This window comes from Ambystoma mexicanum, chromosome 13 (assembly GCF_040938575.1).
Source record: "Ambystoma mexicanum isolate Mex_15411 chromosome 13, UKY_AmexF1_1, whole genome shotgun sequence".
Classification (NCBI taxonomy): Eukaryota; Metazoa; Chordata; class Amphibia; order Caudata; family Ambystomatidae; genus Ambystoma; species Ambystoma mexicanum.
In genome coordinates this window covers 727436139-727452589 of record NC_090938.1, presented here as the reverse complement: position 1 = coordinate 727452589, position 16451 = coordinate 727436139, and the positions used below count along the sequence as shown (strand labels likewise).

Sequence of the window (16451 nt, the reverse complement as noted above, 5' to 3'; positions counted from 1 at the left end):
AAGGCATTACTCAGTAAAGGCATTTCAGAAAGCGTCGGCAAACTTTTAAACAAACACACAATGCAATCGGCTCTTATAGGGACTTTAAGTGTGTGTTTCAATTGATAATGAAAGAAGCATAAGGCCTCCCGTTACCTTACGCTCCTTTTCAGTTTCCAGGCAGCATCAGGTGAGTGCATGCGCTGCAGCTCTTTCAATGAATTTTATATGCATCTCTTTCAGCGTCTAATAGCTCAGTTCATTCTCACCCCTGTGTTGTTCTATTGGTAAGAGGAGTCCTATTGCAACATCTGGAAATTGCCGCTGAAGTTAGAGGCTGCAGCCGAGGCTGTAATTCGTTGTATTGTACTCCTCACATGTTGACATAAAGCATTGTAGGTACGCGACTTTCTTCACATCTGGTTTTGAAATGACACGGGGCAGCCTGTTGTTGGTATTGCAGATACAGCCGCTGCCCCGAAGCTCGTTTACGGTGCGGTTCAGTATCTGGAATGCTCGCAGACGCAGTGTGCCGTGCAGCTGCTGCACAGACCGTGCTCTGCTGTGTAAATATATATATATATACCTGCGCCGGATAACGATTGCAGACGTGCTACTGTCTCCAGTTCCAGTGCCTGCTCTGATAGTAATGATTCCCCAGGGCTAGTGGCTGCAGAACCGTTACTTTCTCTGGGCCTAGGGATCTTTTGCGGACAATGGCTGCAGACACAGAAACACCCTGATGAATAGCAGCAGACGCTACCTTCTCTAGCGCTAGTAGTAAAGGCCCACCCATGGCACCTTTATTAGGAAGCAGATGGCTGGAGCGAATGAGAGCTGTCCCAATACCTGCTCTAAAGCTAATGCCTTCGATACATTATGTACCTGCTCATCAGCTACATCTGACAATAGCTGTCTTGGGGCAAACAATTACAGACACAGTACCGGACCTGGAACACCGATTCCAGACACAGTATCTGCTCTGGAACTAATGACGTTTGATGCAGTACCTGCTAATCCGTTACATAGGACAAAATACCTGCACTGAGGATTATAACTACAGACACCATACCTGCTTTGCATGATAGCATGCACAGTACGTACTCTGGGGCTAACGATTCAGTCACAGTATCCGCTCTGGAGCTAAAGGTATTTAACACAATATCTGCTCAAGAACACATCTACGGTTAATGACTGCAGAAACAGTAAAAAAAAATTCACCATTTGCTTCCTGTGTCCTTTCCCATTCCCCCCTGACACCTCGAACCACACTCTCTGAAATGAACGTGCAGTGGAAAGAAAGGATCAGTAGGGATAAACCATTGTGGCACGATTTTCAAAACGTGTTTGGTGCAACTGATGGGATGCTCCTTCACTTCACTTTCGCCTAAAAGGTGGTCAACCATGCACAAAGGACATTTAAATGTGTGCATTATAGCTGTGCACGTTGAGGTGCTATTTTCCCACCAAATGCACAACGGCGCATGGCAGAGTGTGGAAAAGGGGTTCTGGGCATTTTCAAGTAAATCCCGATTTTCAAAAGAGCTGCACTTTTCAAAGCACATTTACCTGTTCCTTTTTGGAACGGGTGCAGGGGAATATAAAATGTATGGGACGGTGACTTCTGATCCTCTCGTGCAATTAGTGAGTGTAAGCTGTGGGTGAATAAGCAAATGAATGTTGAGTCAAAGAATGTGTGTGTTTGTTTGTTTGTGTTGGTCCAGGGAGCTGATATTGGTGGGTTGCTGCTGCACAGTAACAATGCAATTTTTGTTTTTTAAATGTATTTTATTGCATTTTCAACAGTATGAACACATGTCACCAACAATGCATCCAGTCCTGTCCCCTCTGCATCCTCCAAGTCCATAAACTCTGTAGATGGCTGACGGTCCCAAGTTTCTGTGAGTGGCCAGCTCTCTCGCCAGCCGGTGTACAGGCCATTGCACCATTTGAGAACCCCCCGCCCGCATAGACCTCGCCACCCCTAGAAACTTCAGCCATATCTCCTCCCATCTTCCTGTGAAGGGGTCCTCCCCAAGTGAAGCAAGTACTAGCCCCAGCAGTCTCATTTTCCTCGGGCACCATGCGGCCTGCTAGTCCCCCTGTAGGTGATGCAGGATAATGTCCAGTCCGAGAGAGAACTTTGGTGATCCCCTTGAATCCAATAAGTCACCCACTCCGGTGCCACAAAGTTCCAGATTTTGCTAACCTATTTGTGTTCTGTGGGGGCAGCTTTTTGTTTCCATTTGTGTGCCACCACAAACGTTGCCGCCACTATCAGGATGACGTATGTCTTTCTTTGAGCTTTCAAGGGTAGATTTTCCAGAACCCCGCCCATTCCCAGTATGGCCATCCCTATGTTGTGCGGCATATGACTCCCAAAAATCCTATTCTTTGCTGCACGGATCATGTTCCAATAAGGTTGTACGACTGGGCATTCCCACCAGATATGCTTCCACAATCCCAGTTCCCCACACCCCCCTCCAGCAGAGTGCTGACGGAGTTGGGTAGACTTTATGTAGCTTTTCTGGGGTGAGATGCCATTGGACCATTTTCTTGACCCACAGCTCCTGAATCTGGATGGCCTGCGTGAGCTTGATGCTATCTGCCCATAACTGAGTCCAAAGTTCCCGCTGCAGTTTCCCACTGCACCATATAGTGCCATGCCTGGCTTCTTGCCCCTTCTATAATCCTATATAACGCTCCTACCAAATGCCTGTGCCCCGTGCCTGTCGTTACAAGCCATTCAAAAGGAGTGAGATCTCTGGTGACCGCTGACCTGACCATTGAGTTCGTAAGCCAGTGCCTCGAGAGTAGCAATACCTCTCCCCCCTCATCTACCCCAGTTCTGCTTGCACTCTGCAAAGGATTTAATGCCCTGACCCGAGAACATGCCACATAGTTTGCGGCACCCTGCCACCTCTCACCCATTGAAGGCACCTCTTTACATACCCGGCGTAAACTGGGGATTCCTAAACAGCGACGTTGCCTCAGAAGTTGGTCAAGTTCACCGTCCGCACCAGCTCATCCTGTGAGTCCCCCACCAGGGCCCCTATCCTGGTACATTTTTTGCAGGTATATCCCTTTTGGGTCACCACAACACCTCGTCCAGCGGCAAGCCCACCACCGTTTTGTCCATTCGACACCAGGCCTTTGCACGTCCGTCCCTGAACCAATCCCGAATCACTCTGATTTGAGCCACAAGGAAATAGAGGCAGAAGTTTGGCGCTTCCAGCCCTACCTTGCTTCTGGGAGACATTAGCATCTGCATAGCTACCCTGTGCCTCTTGCGGTTCCAAATATATGACCGCACATGTTTTTGATGGGTCCTGGAGAACCCTTGGGTAACCCCCACTGGCAGGGCCGTGAAATAGTACAGGATCTTGGCAAAATCACCATTTTAAGGGAATTTATCCTCCCTAGCCAGGATATTGAGAAGGGCACGGTTACCAGTCAAATGGTCGAAAACATTTGGTCGACAGACAATTTGGTCGACACCATTTGGTCGAATGCCAAATGGTCGAATTTTTTTTTTTTGTTTTTTTTTTGGGGGGGTCCCCCCCAACCCCCTTTTTTTCTTTTTTATTTTTTTTCCCCACACGAAAACCCACAAAACACACATATATATATATATATATATATATATATATATATATATATATATATATATATATATATATAAAAAAAATTCGACCAAATTGCAGTCGACCAGTTTGTTGTCGACCAGTTGACTGGACACCGAAGGGCACCCATTCCGACAGTAGCCAGTACAGATTTTCTGCTAAAAGCGGGTAGTTAGCATGGTAAAGAGCACCCAGAGAACCAGTAATCTGGTCCCCCAAATATCTAATGCTGGTTTCTACCCATCTATATGGTACTACACCCCGCAATTCCTGTCCCTTTTCTGAGGGGACAGTCAAGTTTAATAACTCTGACTTGTGGGCATTTATTTTTAACCCTGCCACCTCCCCAAAGAGAAGAAGTTCCAGCAAGATCCCTGGTAATGAGGTTTCTGATTCTGTGATCACGAGGAGCATGTCATCAGCAAACACTGCGACTCCATGCTCCTCACTCCCAAAGGAAATCCCCCTAATATCCGGGAAGGCCCTAATGCTGGCTAAGAGCGGTTCCAGGTGGATAACGTATAAGAGCGGGGAAAGTGGGCAACCCTGCTTAGTGCTTTGAGAGACCATGATCCTCTGGGAAAGTTGCCACTTGATTGCCAGGCACAAGGAGGGAGTTCTGTTGGCGCATGCGTTTGGGGCAGTTGGTGATGTCAAAAGGCAATATGTAGTTGATGTCAGTATTTACTGATATGGATGAAGCGGAACTGGTACTCGAACGGGTACTCACTTGAGTGGGATATGAATTTCGGAAGGGCACGGTCCATTATAGCACAAATGGGTTTTAAGTTTGCATAGTTAAACGGGGCATGCCATTAGGGAATTGGAATAGCTATTATGATGGTGAAGGTATTAGTTGGGTCAGACAGTGGTGGACATGGATGGCACCGTCATACTCTGGGATAGCCATTGTATATGGCAATTTTATGAATTTATGTTAATGATCTGATCATTTCTCACTCTCCCCCTCTTTTGGTTTCCTGACCCCCACTATCCCTTCTTTTTGCCCTTTCTATGTGTTAATGATATGTTTTGGTATATGATGGTGTAACCATGTGGGATGTGTGTTTTTACATGTATTTGATTGTTTAAATGTAACCAAATGTTTGTGCCTATGATCTAATGTTGATCAGTTGGGGGTAATGGAACTTGGTTTATATGTGATTTACATTTGGTCAATTGGTTTTTGCTCAAAATTTATTATTTAATCTGGATTGATGGCATTGCATGATGTATGGTCTTTCCATTTGGGGGTTTTGATTACATCATGTAAATGGCAACAATGAACTCAATTATTATGTAAATTGATTTTGTTACTAATTGTGCTTATTTTAAATGTTGTCTTGACAACGTTGGAATGTTACCCACGTGCAATTTCAATATATACATGGGTCATGTCATTGTTGACATTTAGCCCAGAGGAAGGCCTCAATTGGCCGAAACACGTGTTGGCAGTTGGTGTATAATAAATTGTGTGGAAGCTTAACTTTGAGAGATATTATCACAGTCAGTTGCAGAGGTTTTTTAGTCACACTTTAGATTTTCATTAAATTTGATGACCTTGGGGTTGGGTCATTGGCTTAATTCAGACTTAGCTTGCACCCTCCGAGATTCAGAGTTTTGTTAATAGGAGTAGTGTGTTGAAGGTTTATAACTTGGGTAGTGAGCTCAACCAAGATTTGTGGCTCCACGCGACTTGGTGCAGCGTGGGGTCCTCGCCCAGGAAGGCATAGACCTGGGCGGGAACGCTTGGAGGGAGAGCCTTCAGGGCGCTGGGAGCGGCCTGTGTGAAGAGACCTAAAAAGGGCTTTATGGTTTGGGCGTGGCACTGCTGCACTGGAGTACTTCTGTGAGTCAACACCACAGAAGTGGCAGCAAATGCTTGGGATTAATTGATTTGTCAGGGGTACAGCTGCTAGGGAAAGCCACACCTTGATCCAGTCGGCCAGTATATAGTTGAGGCGGAAAAATTGATCAGCAGAGTTTTCTAATTAAAATGGTTTTCATTAGCAAACCAACCCATTTTGATTAGCAATTTTGTACTAATATTGATAACTTAACCAGAAGTTGTTTGTACCCCAGACACCAAACAAGGAACAATACAGCAGTTTTGCATACCGCTGAAATAAGACATTAGTGAGAGGCGTTGGGTCTTGCAAATTCTTTAAACGTCAGCTAGACCTGCAGGTCGAGGGACTTAGTTTTTCTAGTCAACCAAAGAGAAATGCACTCGAACCATAGCAAAGGAGGACAACACATTTGAAATGTAATTTCTGTAAAATGGTGCATGTCACTACAAACCTACAATGTTTGGCACACTGCTGCGACCCAGAGGCCAGCCATGTACAGTAAAACTTTTATTTGACATTTACTGCAATGTAAATGTTTAAATAAAATGTTCAAGCATCTCTTGCAAATGCTACTCCCCCTTTATAAGATCTACTCGACTATGCGAGTGGGCGAAAATGACTTTGCGAGCCATAGCTATGTCTATAAAATGTAAACGGCTGCATGAATGGACACAAATGAATAGATATGATTACAAGGCTCTGAAAACAGTTTGGCCAGCTGTCTCCTGCAGGTGCTAATGTATAATACAATCATAATCATAAAGCAAAGCAAGCTCTGGAAGCCAACTACAGTGTTTGTTATTGTAGTAGATCTGTAGATGTATAGACTGGATGGAACCATTGATCACTACTTTGCATAAGCTTCTAGTATGCTTTGTGTATTTATTATGTAAGAGGAAAGAAAGGGACTAAGCAGAGTGTATTGTGTAGCAGGCAGAGAGCTGGGCAAACTATTTGGAATAGTGTAGTTTGTGGTCACCTCATTTACAGGTTACCTGGTATAAAGCAGCAGGGTGATAATCTAAAATGTCAGCGAGTATGGGTTCGCTCATGGGTTGAGCACCAGTTGCATGATGTAAGCAAATTGCAGGCTACAGAACTAGTTTTGCGATCAAAAGCATTTGATCATTTACATTTTCAAGTGTTCACTCGTCAGTATGATGCATCTTCCCCAACAACATGAAATATAGTTGACACTATGAAATTTCGATACACTAACCAAAACTTTACTGTAAAGCATGGAGATGATGCAGTGTTTTACTGTATCAGTAGTGTAATTATGCATTATGTAACAACGTACATTTAAGAAATGGAATTGCATGACTGTCTTTTAAAAAAATATAAGTAGACACATAGTGGTCTTTGACGGTCAGGATATAGAAAGCTTGATAAAAATATCATCCTGATTACTTCTGGTTTGCAATTATTTGAAAAAGGAAAAAAGAGCTTGACTAGCACACCCACGCATGCCTTCGGCACTTAAGGGTGGAGGAAATGATTACTGCTTCACTTTCTCTCCATTAGCACTCGAAGTAAACAAAGAGGGTGAAGAAAGCACGGAGGGCAAGCGAGCTGTGCTTTCATTGAAGAGGACAACGTAAATGGCTAACTTTGCTACACAAGTGTCAATTTGATTGGCAAACCTACAGAATTGTATAGCAAATTGCTATGTGCCATTGCTTATTTTATGCTTGGCTACCCTTCTCTTGCTTTGGAGCATCTTGAGATAGCTGACTAGTCCTGGTGGACCAGCAACATGACGTCTGAGGACATCCCAATACTTCAAAGGTATATTTTGCAGGCATTCTGTGATAAACCTGAGGGTTTTCTCCCAGGTAATTCCTGAGGATCCTTTATCTAGGTTGCCAGGGAAGGGCCATCGCTTTTGGATCTCAAACCTGGGGGAGGACTAGCAAGGGGCGATCACCTGGATAGGGGAACTTCGGGGGATTCCCAGGTGAGACATGGCATTCTAGCACCCCCAGGGAGATGGGAGGATAATTTCCCCGAGGCCTTCGTTGGATACTCTGACATCTGTTGCTTGAATCCTTAACCCCTTAACCCCAAGCAGGGTCTCTCCCTAACTAGGATAAAAAGACAATAGCAGGATAAATCAGGCCAGCCACCAGTACGCCTTACCTGATGTCTGTCCCTTCCCGTACACGTTACCTGCAGAATGATGAAGCAGCGTGGGTGCACCTAAGACATGGTAATGATCCAAGTCAACATCTATGCAAAGCCGAAACCGTACCAATCCAAAGTCCACATAGACCAGTTAAGTCATAGTTCAAAGCATTAGGAGTTCCACTCACGTAAAGCCGGAATTGCATGAGATGAAGCAATGGAAGCACCCCCACACTGAACAGGTAAAGGAAGGGCCTCTGTACTGCAAGCTACGCTGGAATTAAATGGGAACAGCTCAGGACACCGCAGTCTACATTCCCAACACAAAGAACGTGCCCAGGATGGGCATAGGTGATCCAAGCTCCCATAACCATGGCAGTGGGAGTCCCACTCACATAGACCAGGAACAGTAATGGTCTCTGCAGTTAAGCTCCTCACAGATAGAATCGGTAGCGACCAGTCCAAATGTGTAGGCTCCCTGGAATCACAGGCTCTATGTAGTAGTACATCAGTAAAAATTCAACCTAGGAACAACAAATCGCGTGTGTACCAATTCCCAGCCATTCGCCAGCTTGTTCATTTCCTGTAGCTTGTTTCATAATGGGATGTAACACACCTTTAATTATTTCTCTACTAGGTCTGCACATTTGAAATTTTCAGTTTTTATATTTACATTTTTAGTGCACAAACAAACCTGGCTAATTACACAGTAAAGCAAATATGACTTGCATTATGTGTGTAGAAGTTTAATAGCACAGTTCTCCTTTGTTTGTAATTTCCCGGGGCTGGTATGACTTGGTGATATGCCAGTGTTGTAATAAGAGAGTGCAGAAAAGTAAATGGTCCAGGCTAAAATCTATGTCTAATCTCATGGGCAAATGTTGTCAGGATCGAGTTAGCCTTGAGGTCGGTAAACTGACTATTGATTGAGGTTATAATAATCACGGTGCTTCGAAGTTGGAGGAGCCAGCATGAAGCGCTACATAAAGTTGCATACCAATTTAGGGACACGTTTTGCTTAGTTTATATTTTAGTTCATATTATAGTTCCAAATGTAACAGTTTCCTTTTTTTGGTTTATTTTATAACATTACTTAATATAGCTGGAGAGTAAGGTTTCAAATCGTTTCCTGCAGTCTTGAAGATTTGAAAGAGGCTGTGTGCCAATCACTCACACTTGAGCAATCTCCATGCAGTTTCTGACCATTTATAGAACCATTTAACCAACTGACTTGAAGCTACGGCTGAATGGATGTTTAAACTAGACATTGTCTACTCATCAATGCCCCAGATATTTTGCATGCTTTTTTTATAATTCGAGTGTAAATAAAATTGTAAGAGTACAAATTATTTGCCTTCATAAGAGTGCGAAATGTACACGACTGGAAACCAAACAATGGTTAAAATTAAAAACGAATAGAGCACCTTGGAAACAAAACAGTTGTGTCGTGAGGATATCTGGCTTCAAACCATTTATCACATTTGCGGAAAACGTTATCCTATGCAATGTGTACGCACACACCAGATAGATGCACATTGATGACAAAGGCACACTACACAGGAACTCCTAGAAATTCTTTCGTGCAATGTAAGCATGCATTCGCGGAAAAACTTGATTTGTTTGTTACACAGGTTACTTCCCAATTGCAACAACATTTTCCATCATTACTGGTAAGATCCTAGAATATTGTATGGAAGTAAATATGCATGACTTATGCTTCTCTCCATGATCATCTGCAGACACCGAATGGGGCAATGCGAGCACACAAGAAGTTAAACGGAAAGATACCCTTCCTTATCTCAGCGTGTGCTGTTTCTTCCTGACGGGCTTAGGCACACCGCTCTTGTAAACCCTACAATTACATGCAAGCAGATAACAAATATATATGTGATCTGGTTTCTGTCAGCACTCCTGCCTCTTCCCCTGCCTTCTGCTCTCAACTGGTGCGTAAATGATATGCATGGAAAGTTAAAAAGGTCTTGTACTTTCGAGATTTTAATACCTAAAATACCTGATAAGACTCTTTTTGAAGGCCTGCACACCACAGCATTATTGAAGGTTGTACTGTGGCAGGATACTAGGATGAGGTTGAACCCTTGTGGCAAATGCGATCTACAATGCATATCTGTGAACATGGTAAAAGGTCACACAAGAGCGTAGGAATGCCAGGACCAGAGGGAACATTCACGCATAAGACGGGTAGAAGACGTCTCCTGTTCTGGGGAAGCAATTGGAGCCCTGCAACCCTCAATACCAGTGTACACTGGCCTACAGGGTAGTCAGATTCTGCCTGTTCTGGGGAAGCAAGTTAATGTGCAACCATGTCTGGGGACCCTAGAATACATGTAGCTAGTTGTAAGTTGTGTGCCTGTATGCAAGTGTGAAATTACTGTGATGCATGCAGTCTTGTATGAGTGTGTGAATGAGGTGGCAAAGAACAAAATCCTGTGGAGGATGCAGAATTTGATGCCCAGGAGTGTGTGTCGGGATGAGAAGGTAAGTATTCTCCGCAGTACGCAAGGTGATTGGCTGCTAGTAAGCATGTGGATTCCTTTGAAGCTCCTGGTTGCCTGCGAGTAGATGCAAGAATGTTGCATGCCGAGAGCCAATAAGATAAATGTGTGCCATGGTCCATGCATTTGGTGTGATCGCTAAGGCAGGGCAGATGGGACTGCAAATAATCCAAGGAGTTAGCAAGTATGATTGGCCGTAGAAAAGTATTCTGGCATCAACAAGAAGGAAGCAACTGCAGAAAAAGTGCCAGTAGGCGCAAGAGCACAAGAAATGTGATGTGAAGCCGTTAACCGGGCATTTAAAAGCTTATAAGGACGAATTGTGACCGCCCACACAGGGTGTGGCATGACTAGATAAGACAGGCAAAATGCAGCCCAATTTAGAGAACACCGAATATATGAGTATCTGGAGCACGGTAGGTCTATATTCACGAGACGCAGCAAAGCAGAGTTAAACAAACAACGCTGACGATTCGCTTCCTGATTCTTACCCGAGTGAAAACCCAGCCAAGAACAATGTTGACAGTTTGTTGTTTGGTAGGTCAGAGTCAGGATTCCGAACCAGACATTGTTTCAAGGGTTTTCTTTTTCTCCGCTACAAATAATATTTCCCTAAATCTACCAGCACAAGCCCTATTTTATAGCGAAAGAAAGTCGTCAAAAGGGTGCTTGTCAGGATGTCTAAGAGTAATACATTCCTCCGCCTGGCACCCTCCTCTAACCCAAAGACTTTTTCTGACTTTCTCAGGAGGAAAACCACAAATGAAACAAAAAATACTTTGTGGAACTATTGCTCTGGAAGAGATGGCTGCTGGCTTCTGACTCCAACCCTGTCTTTTTTTTTAAGTTTTGGCTGTTAGGTTTCACTTGCAACACCTATAAGCTGTAACTATTGCATTAGAGTACAAATGGTGACAAAATGGCATAGACTGCCCATGGCCATGCTAATTCCTATGGACATTCCCTTTCAGTTCATGCCCCTCCCCGCACAAAACACCTCCTCATGCGAACTCCATTGAGCTTGCTTTAAACAAGCCTTACCATCAAACATTGCACTCAAGTGCCTGCCACTGTTTTATCAAAGCTGTCTTCTGAGAGTTATTTGTAAACCCGCTAATGGTGTAATAAAAATGTCTTAACCAGGTCTGCTTTCAGACACTTGATTCATAAGCACTATGCATGTCCTTCACTGAAGTCCTGTTAAAAACAAGCATTGGCTAAGCCATCCATTTTGGGTTGTGTGTAAATGTGAAGCAAACATACATTTGTACCTGGGCCTCTAATAGCAGTGCTTGGCAAATGCAGTGCTGTTAGATGCCCAGGTACTCATACCACTTTGCACCTGCTATCATCAATTGCCAGTTAATGCCACTATGACTATGCCTGGCAAGTGGCTTTTCCATGCCTACACAAACGCCCAAACTGACTGTTGGCATTGTCTATGCTTGTTTAGTAAAGGCCTTTGCGCGCACCCGTGAAAGCCCCGTACAAGTCCCGCTTTGCTTTGCCGGGAGAAGCTTTTCGTCGCTTTTGGATTTCCTTTCAACGATTGAACACTTCGCTGTGGACTGCATTAACCAGCAGGTGAAGAATCATTTTGAAGAAATTTCAAGGTACTTTTAAGACAAACCATCACATATCTTATATACTTTTACAATTATTACTTTTTTCCCTTTTATTTGTTTAGACTTCGCTTCCATCTGGAGGCGGGCTATTTAAACAGGCACCCGTGAAAGCCCCCTACAAGTCCCGCTTTGCCGCTTCGCCGCATTTGTCGCGGCAAGCGGCGGAATTTCCCTTTTATCTTTGTTGATTTTTTGTATTGTCTGAGTTCTGTTAATAGTGATTGAACATCGGTATCTAAAAATGAAACGAGGTTTCACATCCCTGAGAGCAGGAATGCCTGAAACTGCTGCAAGTTTTTATGCTAATGATGCAAAAGCCCCCGTAAAGAGACAACTTCGGCGGAGCTCAACACCTCGAGCAAGTGGCATAAATATAAATTTGGATAACAAGAAGAGGCTCAAAACGCCTCTGGGAATGGACATTCGTTCTTTCTGCAAAAATCAAAGTGTGACTTTAATGATGGAAAATGAAGCAGGAAACATAACTCGACAAACAAGCAATCTTAACACAATGATTGATACATCGTGCAAAGTAATACGAAATGAACGATCAGTAAGAAGTACCGTGTTGGATGAAAAAAGCAACACCTTACTAAATTCAAAACCGGTGGACTCAGAATTTGTTCCTTTTGCCGATGAACAGGTCTCATTAACTGATAGTATTTTGTTGAATAATGTTTTAACTGGTGCTGTTACTTTTGACACACTATCTTTAGTTAAACATAAAACTTCTAACAGCGATTTACATTTGAATAATACTTGTCTTGGCGATATGCCGGTAATAGATTTAGACCCGAATGACACAGCTTTTTCTACGCATACTCTATCTGATAACTTGTCCAAATCCCCTATTTTATTTACCAATAATAGTTTTGCAGATTCTGTAGCAAATCCATCTTTCAGTGCCCCAACTCCGCGAAAAATAAAGGTCTTTGGCACGAGTGATCCAGGTCAAACAGGAGCACAAGATGCTCAAACAAGAATAACTCTAACATCTATGAATACAGCCATTCTGGCCTTGGCTAAACTGTTTGAAATACTGAGTAAAAAGGCTGACTTACATTCAACTCAATTAAATCAAGTTCTGGCAGAACATCTTACTCTTACTATCAGTTTAGAAAGGCTAAATTCCTTGTGTGAACCAGTCAAAAATAGGAAAACGACAGGTTCGCAGACTCTTTCTTTGTTGCCAATCAACGCAAAAGAATTTCATCAGCTTCCATGTTTTTTGAATCCAATCACAGATCCCATGAATGGTGTACAAGTTTTGTGTGTTAATCAACCAAAACAATTACCAAAACCACTCTATCCTCTATTTGACGCTAAATTACACCCTACTGACCTAGGCAAAAAAAGCTTCAAAAAAAGCTTTAGTGATTAAAAAATCTAAAAATATCAAAACTATCACTAAACACGATAATCAAGCTAAAGCTTTTGTCAGAAGACTATCTATACCTGCCGCTACTACAATTGCAGCCGCAAAACAGGTTGCAAAAAAATATTCTATGCAGTCTTTAAACCGCAAAGACAGGCCTCGGTCTGATCCTATAGAACACAGTCCTTTAAACAATTTAATTAATTTGGCAACCAGTATATCTAAAAATCCCATTAGATCACAAACAGCAGATGTCTCTCTCATTCAAACAGACGTGTTACAACATCAAATTGAGAAAGACACGCGCTTAAAGGAATTAAGACAAGCTATCGATGACTATATGTCAGCAAAGTCTGCTTCTAAAAAACTAGCTCTTGCACCTTTGTTGTCCTTGCCTGTACCTGAATCCTCTCTTGCTTTGTCACAGTTTCCCTGCACAGCCTCACACACAGCTGACAAGTTTCTTGTCCCGCAGACTATAATTCAGGCAGGCTCAATACACTCCTCGCAGGAAGCATGTCAAAGAGACAACCTTGTTCCAACAACTCAAAGCAGTTCTTTATTATCTGCACAGGTTGTGACAAATACTGTTGAGAGCAAAATTGAACTTACAAAGCACATTGAAGAAATAATTCACAGCTCATTGAATAGGTTTTATCAAGATGCTGATATTGCAAGACATAGCCTTTCTAGTGCTATAATGCAAACTTCTAAAGTTGGTTCATCTCTTCAAAAAGATAAACTCAAGACAGTTCAAAATCAAGTCAAACGTCCGGCAATACACGCTCTAACGCTTACTTGTAAGCCTTGTCCAGCTAAACAGTACATTTTAAATCGAGCATCTATTCTTGCAATTTTTAGCGAATTTCCTGAATTAGACGACATTGGCTCTATAGATATTGAGCTCGTTGAGTTTATCGATCAGAATAATGTTTCATCTGTAAATCTTTGGATAAATTTGCGCATTGTGATGAACTCAATAATGGCGGTTAAACAACAATTATTAGATTTGGGCTTTGTACTGCACTCCATGGTTGATTCATCGTACATGACCGAGGTTTCTACTGGTCCTCAAATAGTAAACAAAACTCAGTCTGCTATCTCACAAAAATGCACATGCAACTCCCATGAAATTCAATATTAGCTATGTAAGGTTACAACCCTTTCACTGTCCTTTATTAGCTGGAATACAAGAGGTCATGTACATTTGTTAAACAATAACAATGCTCAGTTATTGGGTCGTGATGTTATAATGCTCCAAGAAACTTGGCTTACGAAAACCCCTTCTTGGAATAATTATGATGTCCTATTGAATCCGGTAAAAAAGGGCTGTAGTGGGCGCCCTACATCTGGACTCTTTACTGCAGTAAAGCAATCATCGTTGTTAAAACTTGAACAATGGTATACACCGAACATTTTTTTACAAATGTCAAAAATTTCGACTTGTAAATTTTCTTGTGCTCTGATTAATGTATATTGGAATCCTATAGGAATCTCCGAAAATGATTTCCTTATCTCTGTCACTAAGGCTTTAGACATAGTTTTGTGTGAAGGTACGATTGATTGTGTTTTATTGGCTGGTGACTTAAATCTGCATTGTTTGGGACCTCAATGTAAATCTGAAAGTTATCGCTTACAAAAATGGAAGAGTTTGACTCAATCTCGAAATTTGTTTATGTTAAATGGCTCATTTTTACAAGATACACCTCCTAAAACCACTTGGCATCGTGGTCAAAGTAATGGCATAATTGATTTCATTTATGTCAATGCATGCCTATTAAACAAAATCACAGCTTTTGAAATAATTGACACTGAAGTCAGTGATCATAATATCTTAAGTATGATTTGTACCTTAAACACCTTCAGGAAAAACTCACAACCCTCAAACTTAATAGGTACTCTAAATGTAAACCCAGCAAGAAATAGACTGAAATGGTCACAAAAATCCCTCATAGCCTTTAAAGATCATCTCCAGGCAAAATTGGTCAAACAAAAAGGGAGACCTTTGCTGGATGACGTAGCTTATCATGACTTCATGCAAGCGTTTCAACAAAACTCAGTTTCACATATTCAGAAACAAAAACCCCATCTTCACTTGCCTAATTTTGAAATAAGAGCCAAAAAGGCCTCCATGCGCGCAGAAAAGAGAGCTGCCAATAATTTACCATTAGCTGTGCGCACCTCAATTTTTAAACAAATTAGAACTAAGTATAGAAATTGGGTTAGGGGTGCAAAGGCGAAATTATATCAATTTGATGGTTATTCAATGTTAAAAGCCCTAGCTGGCAAAAATTTAGCTCAATCTTGGAACATCAGAAATCATGTGACAGCGGGGCAACAGGTGGCTGCGCAAGCAAATGATGTAACAGAATCCATCTGGATTAACCATTTTTCAACGTTATTTACTGATACCTCTTCTGTCTTAAGATCAGATCATTTAAAAACCTTACTGAAATTTCATCTAGTCTTTGACAGAGAGGATATATTACATTACATCAAACAAGCAAGTAACTCTAGGGCCCCTGGCCCTGATGGCCTAGCTAATATGCACCTTAAACAACATCCGGAAATCTGGACGGACATTTTATTTCTCTTGTTTGAGCATATTAATGTCTCCCAGACTATCCCCTCTTCATGGAAACAAGCAATTATCATTCCAATCTATAAAAAGGGAAGTCGAGCAAATCCCTCTAGCTATCGGCCCATTTCACTTTTGGATGTTCCAAGTAAAATTTATTCACGCTTAATTTTGCGAGAATTAAAAACATGGTCTTTAACCTGTGCAAAAATGGACCCTTTTCAATCAGGTTTTGTTTCAGGTCTAGGTACTTTGCCAAATATGATATCGCTGAACATGTTGAAGGCACAATATGCAGCTCGTAACCAATGTTTATATTTTGCTTTCATTGATTTTCGTCATGCTTTTGATTCAATTAATCGTAATTTATTATTTAACAAGTTACATGCACTTGGTTGTCCTTCAACTTTATTGTCCTTAATCATTCTCTTACACTCTGAAACCACCATGCGAGTTAGACTTTCGTTTGAAGGATTTTTGTCTGCATCTTTTGCTACTTCTTTGGGATTGAAACAGGGTTGTGTTTTGGCCTCTTTCTTGTTTAACCTGTTTATTTTTGACTTGGGCAATGCCTTCCTCCAAATAATGTCAGATGCCCCAGAATTATGCCATCAGCGTATACCATGGTTGCTATACGCTGATGACCTGGTCCTAATATCACAAACTCCGACAGGTCTCCAAAACATGTTATCAGCCCTTGCACATTATGCCGCAAAAAACATCTTAGCGATAAACTTAGAAAAATCACAAGTCATGATATGCACTCCAAAGGGAAAGGTCCCGG

The 16451-nt window shown here is 42.1% G+C and overlaps 1 protein-coding gene across 5 annotated transcripts in view; it reads left to right on the top strand.

The window, feature by feature from the left end:
- AGPAT1 (1-acylglycerol-3-phosphate O-acyltransferase 1) overlaps positions 1 to 16451 on the top strand; it is a 485786-nt gene that overhangs the window by 52580 nt on the left and 416755 nt on the right. For 2 of the 5 annotated variants that reach the window (XM_069634936.1, XM_069634938.1), the window contains exon 1: positions 65 to 169. The exons of 2 other annotated variants lie outside the window; for them this stretch is intronic. The gene's annotated coding sequence lies outside the window, so the exon portion shown is untranslated. Of the gene's footprint in view, positions 1 to 64; positions 170 to 16451 lie in introns of those variants that run through there. One more of the 5 variants, XM_069634939.1, reaches the window with a different exon arrangement.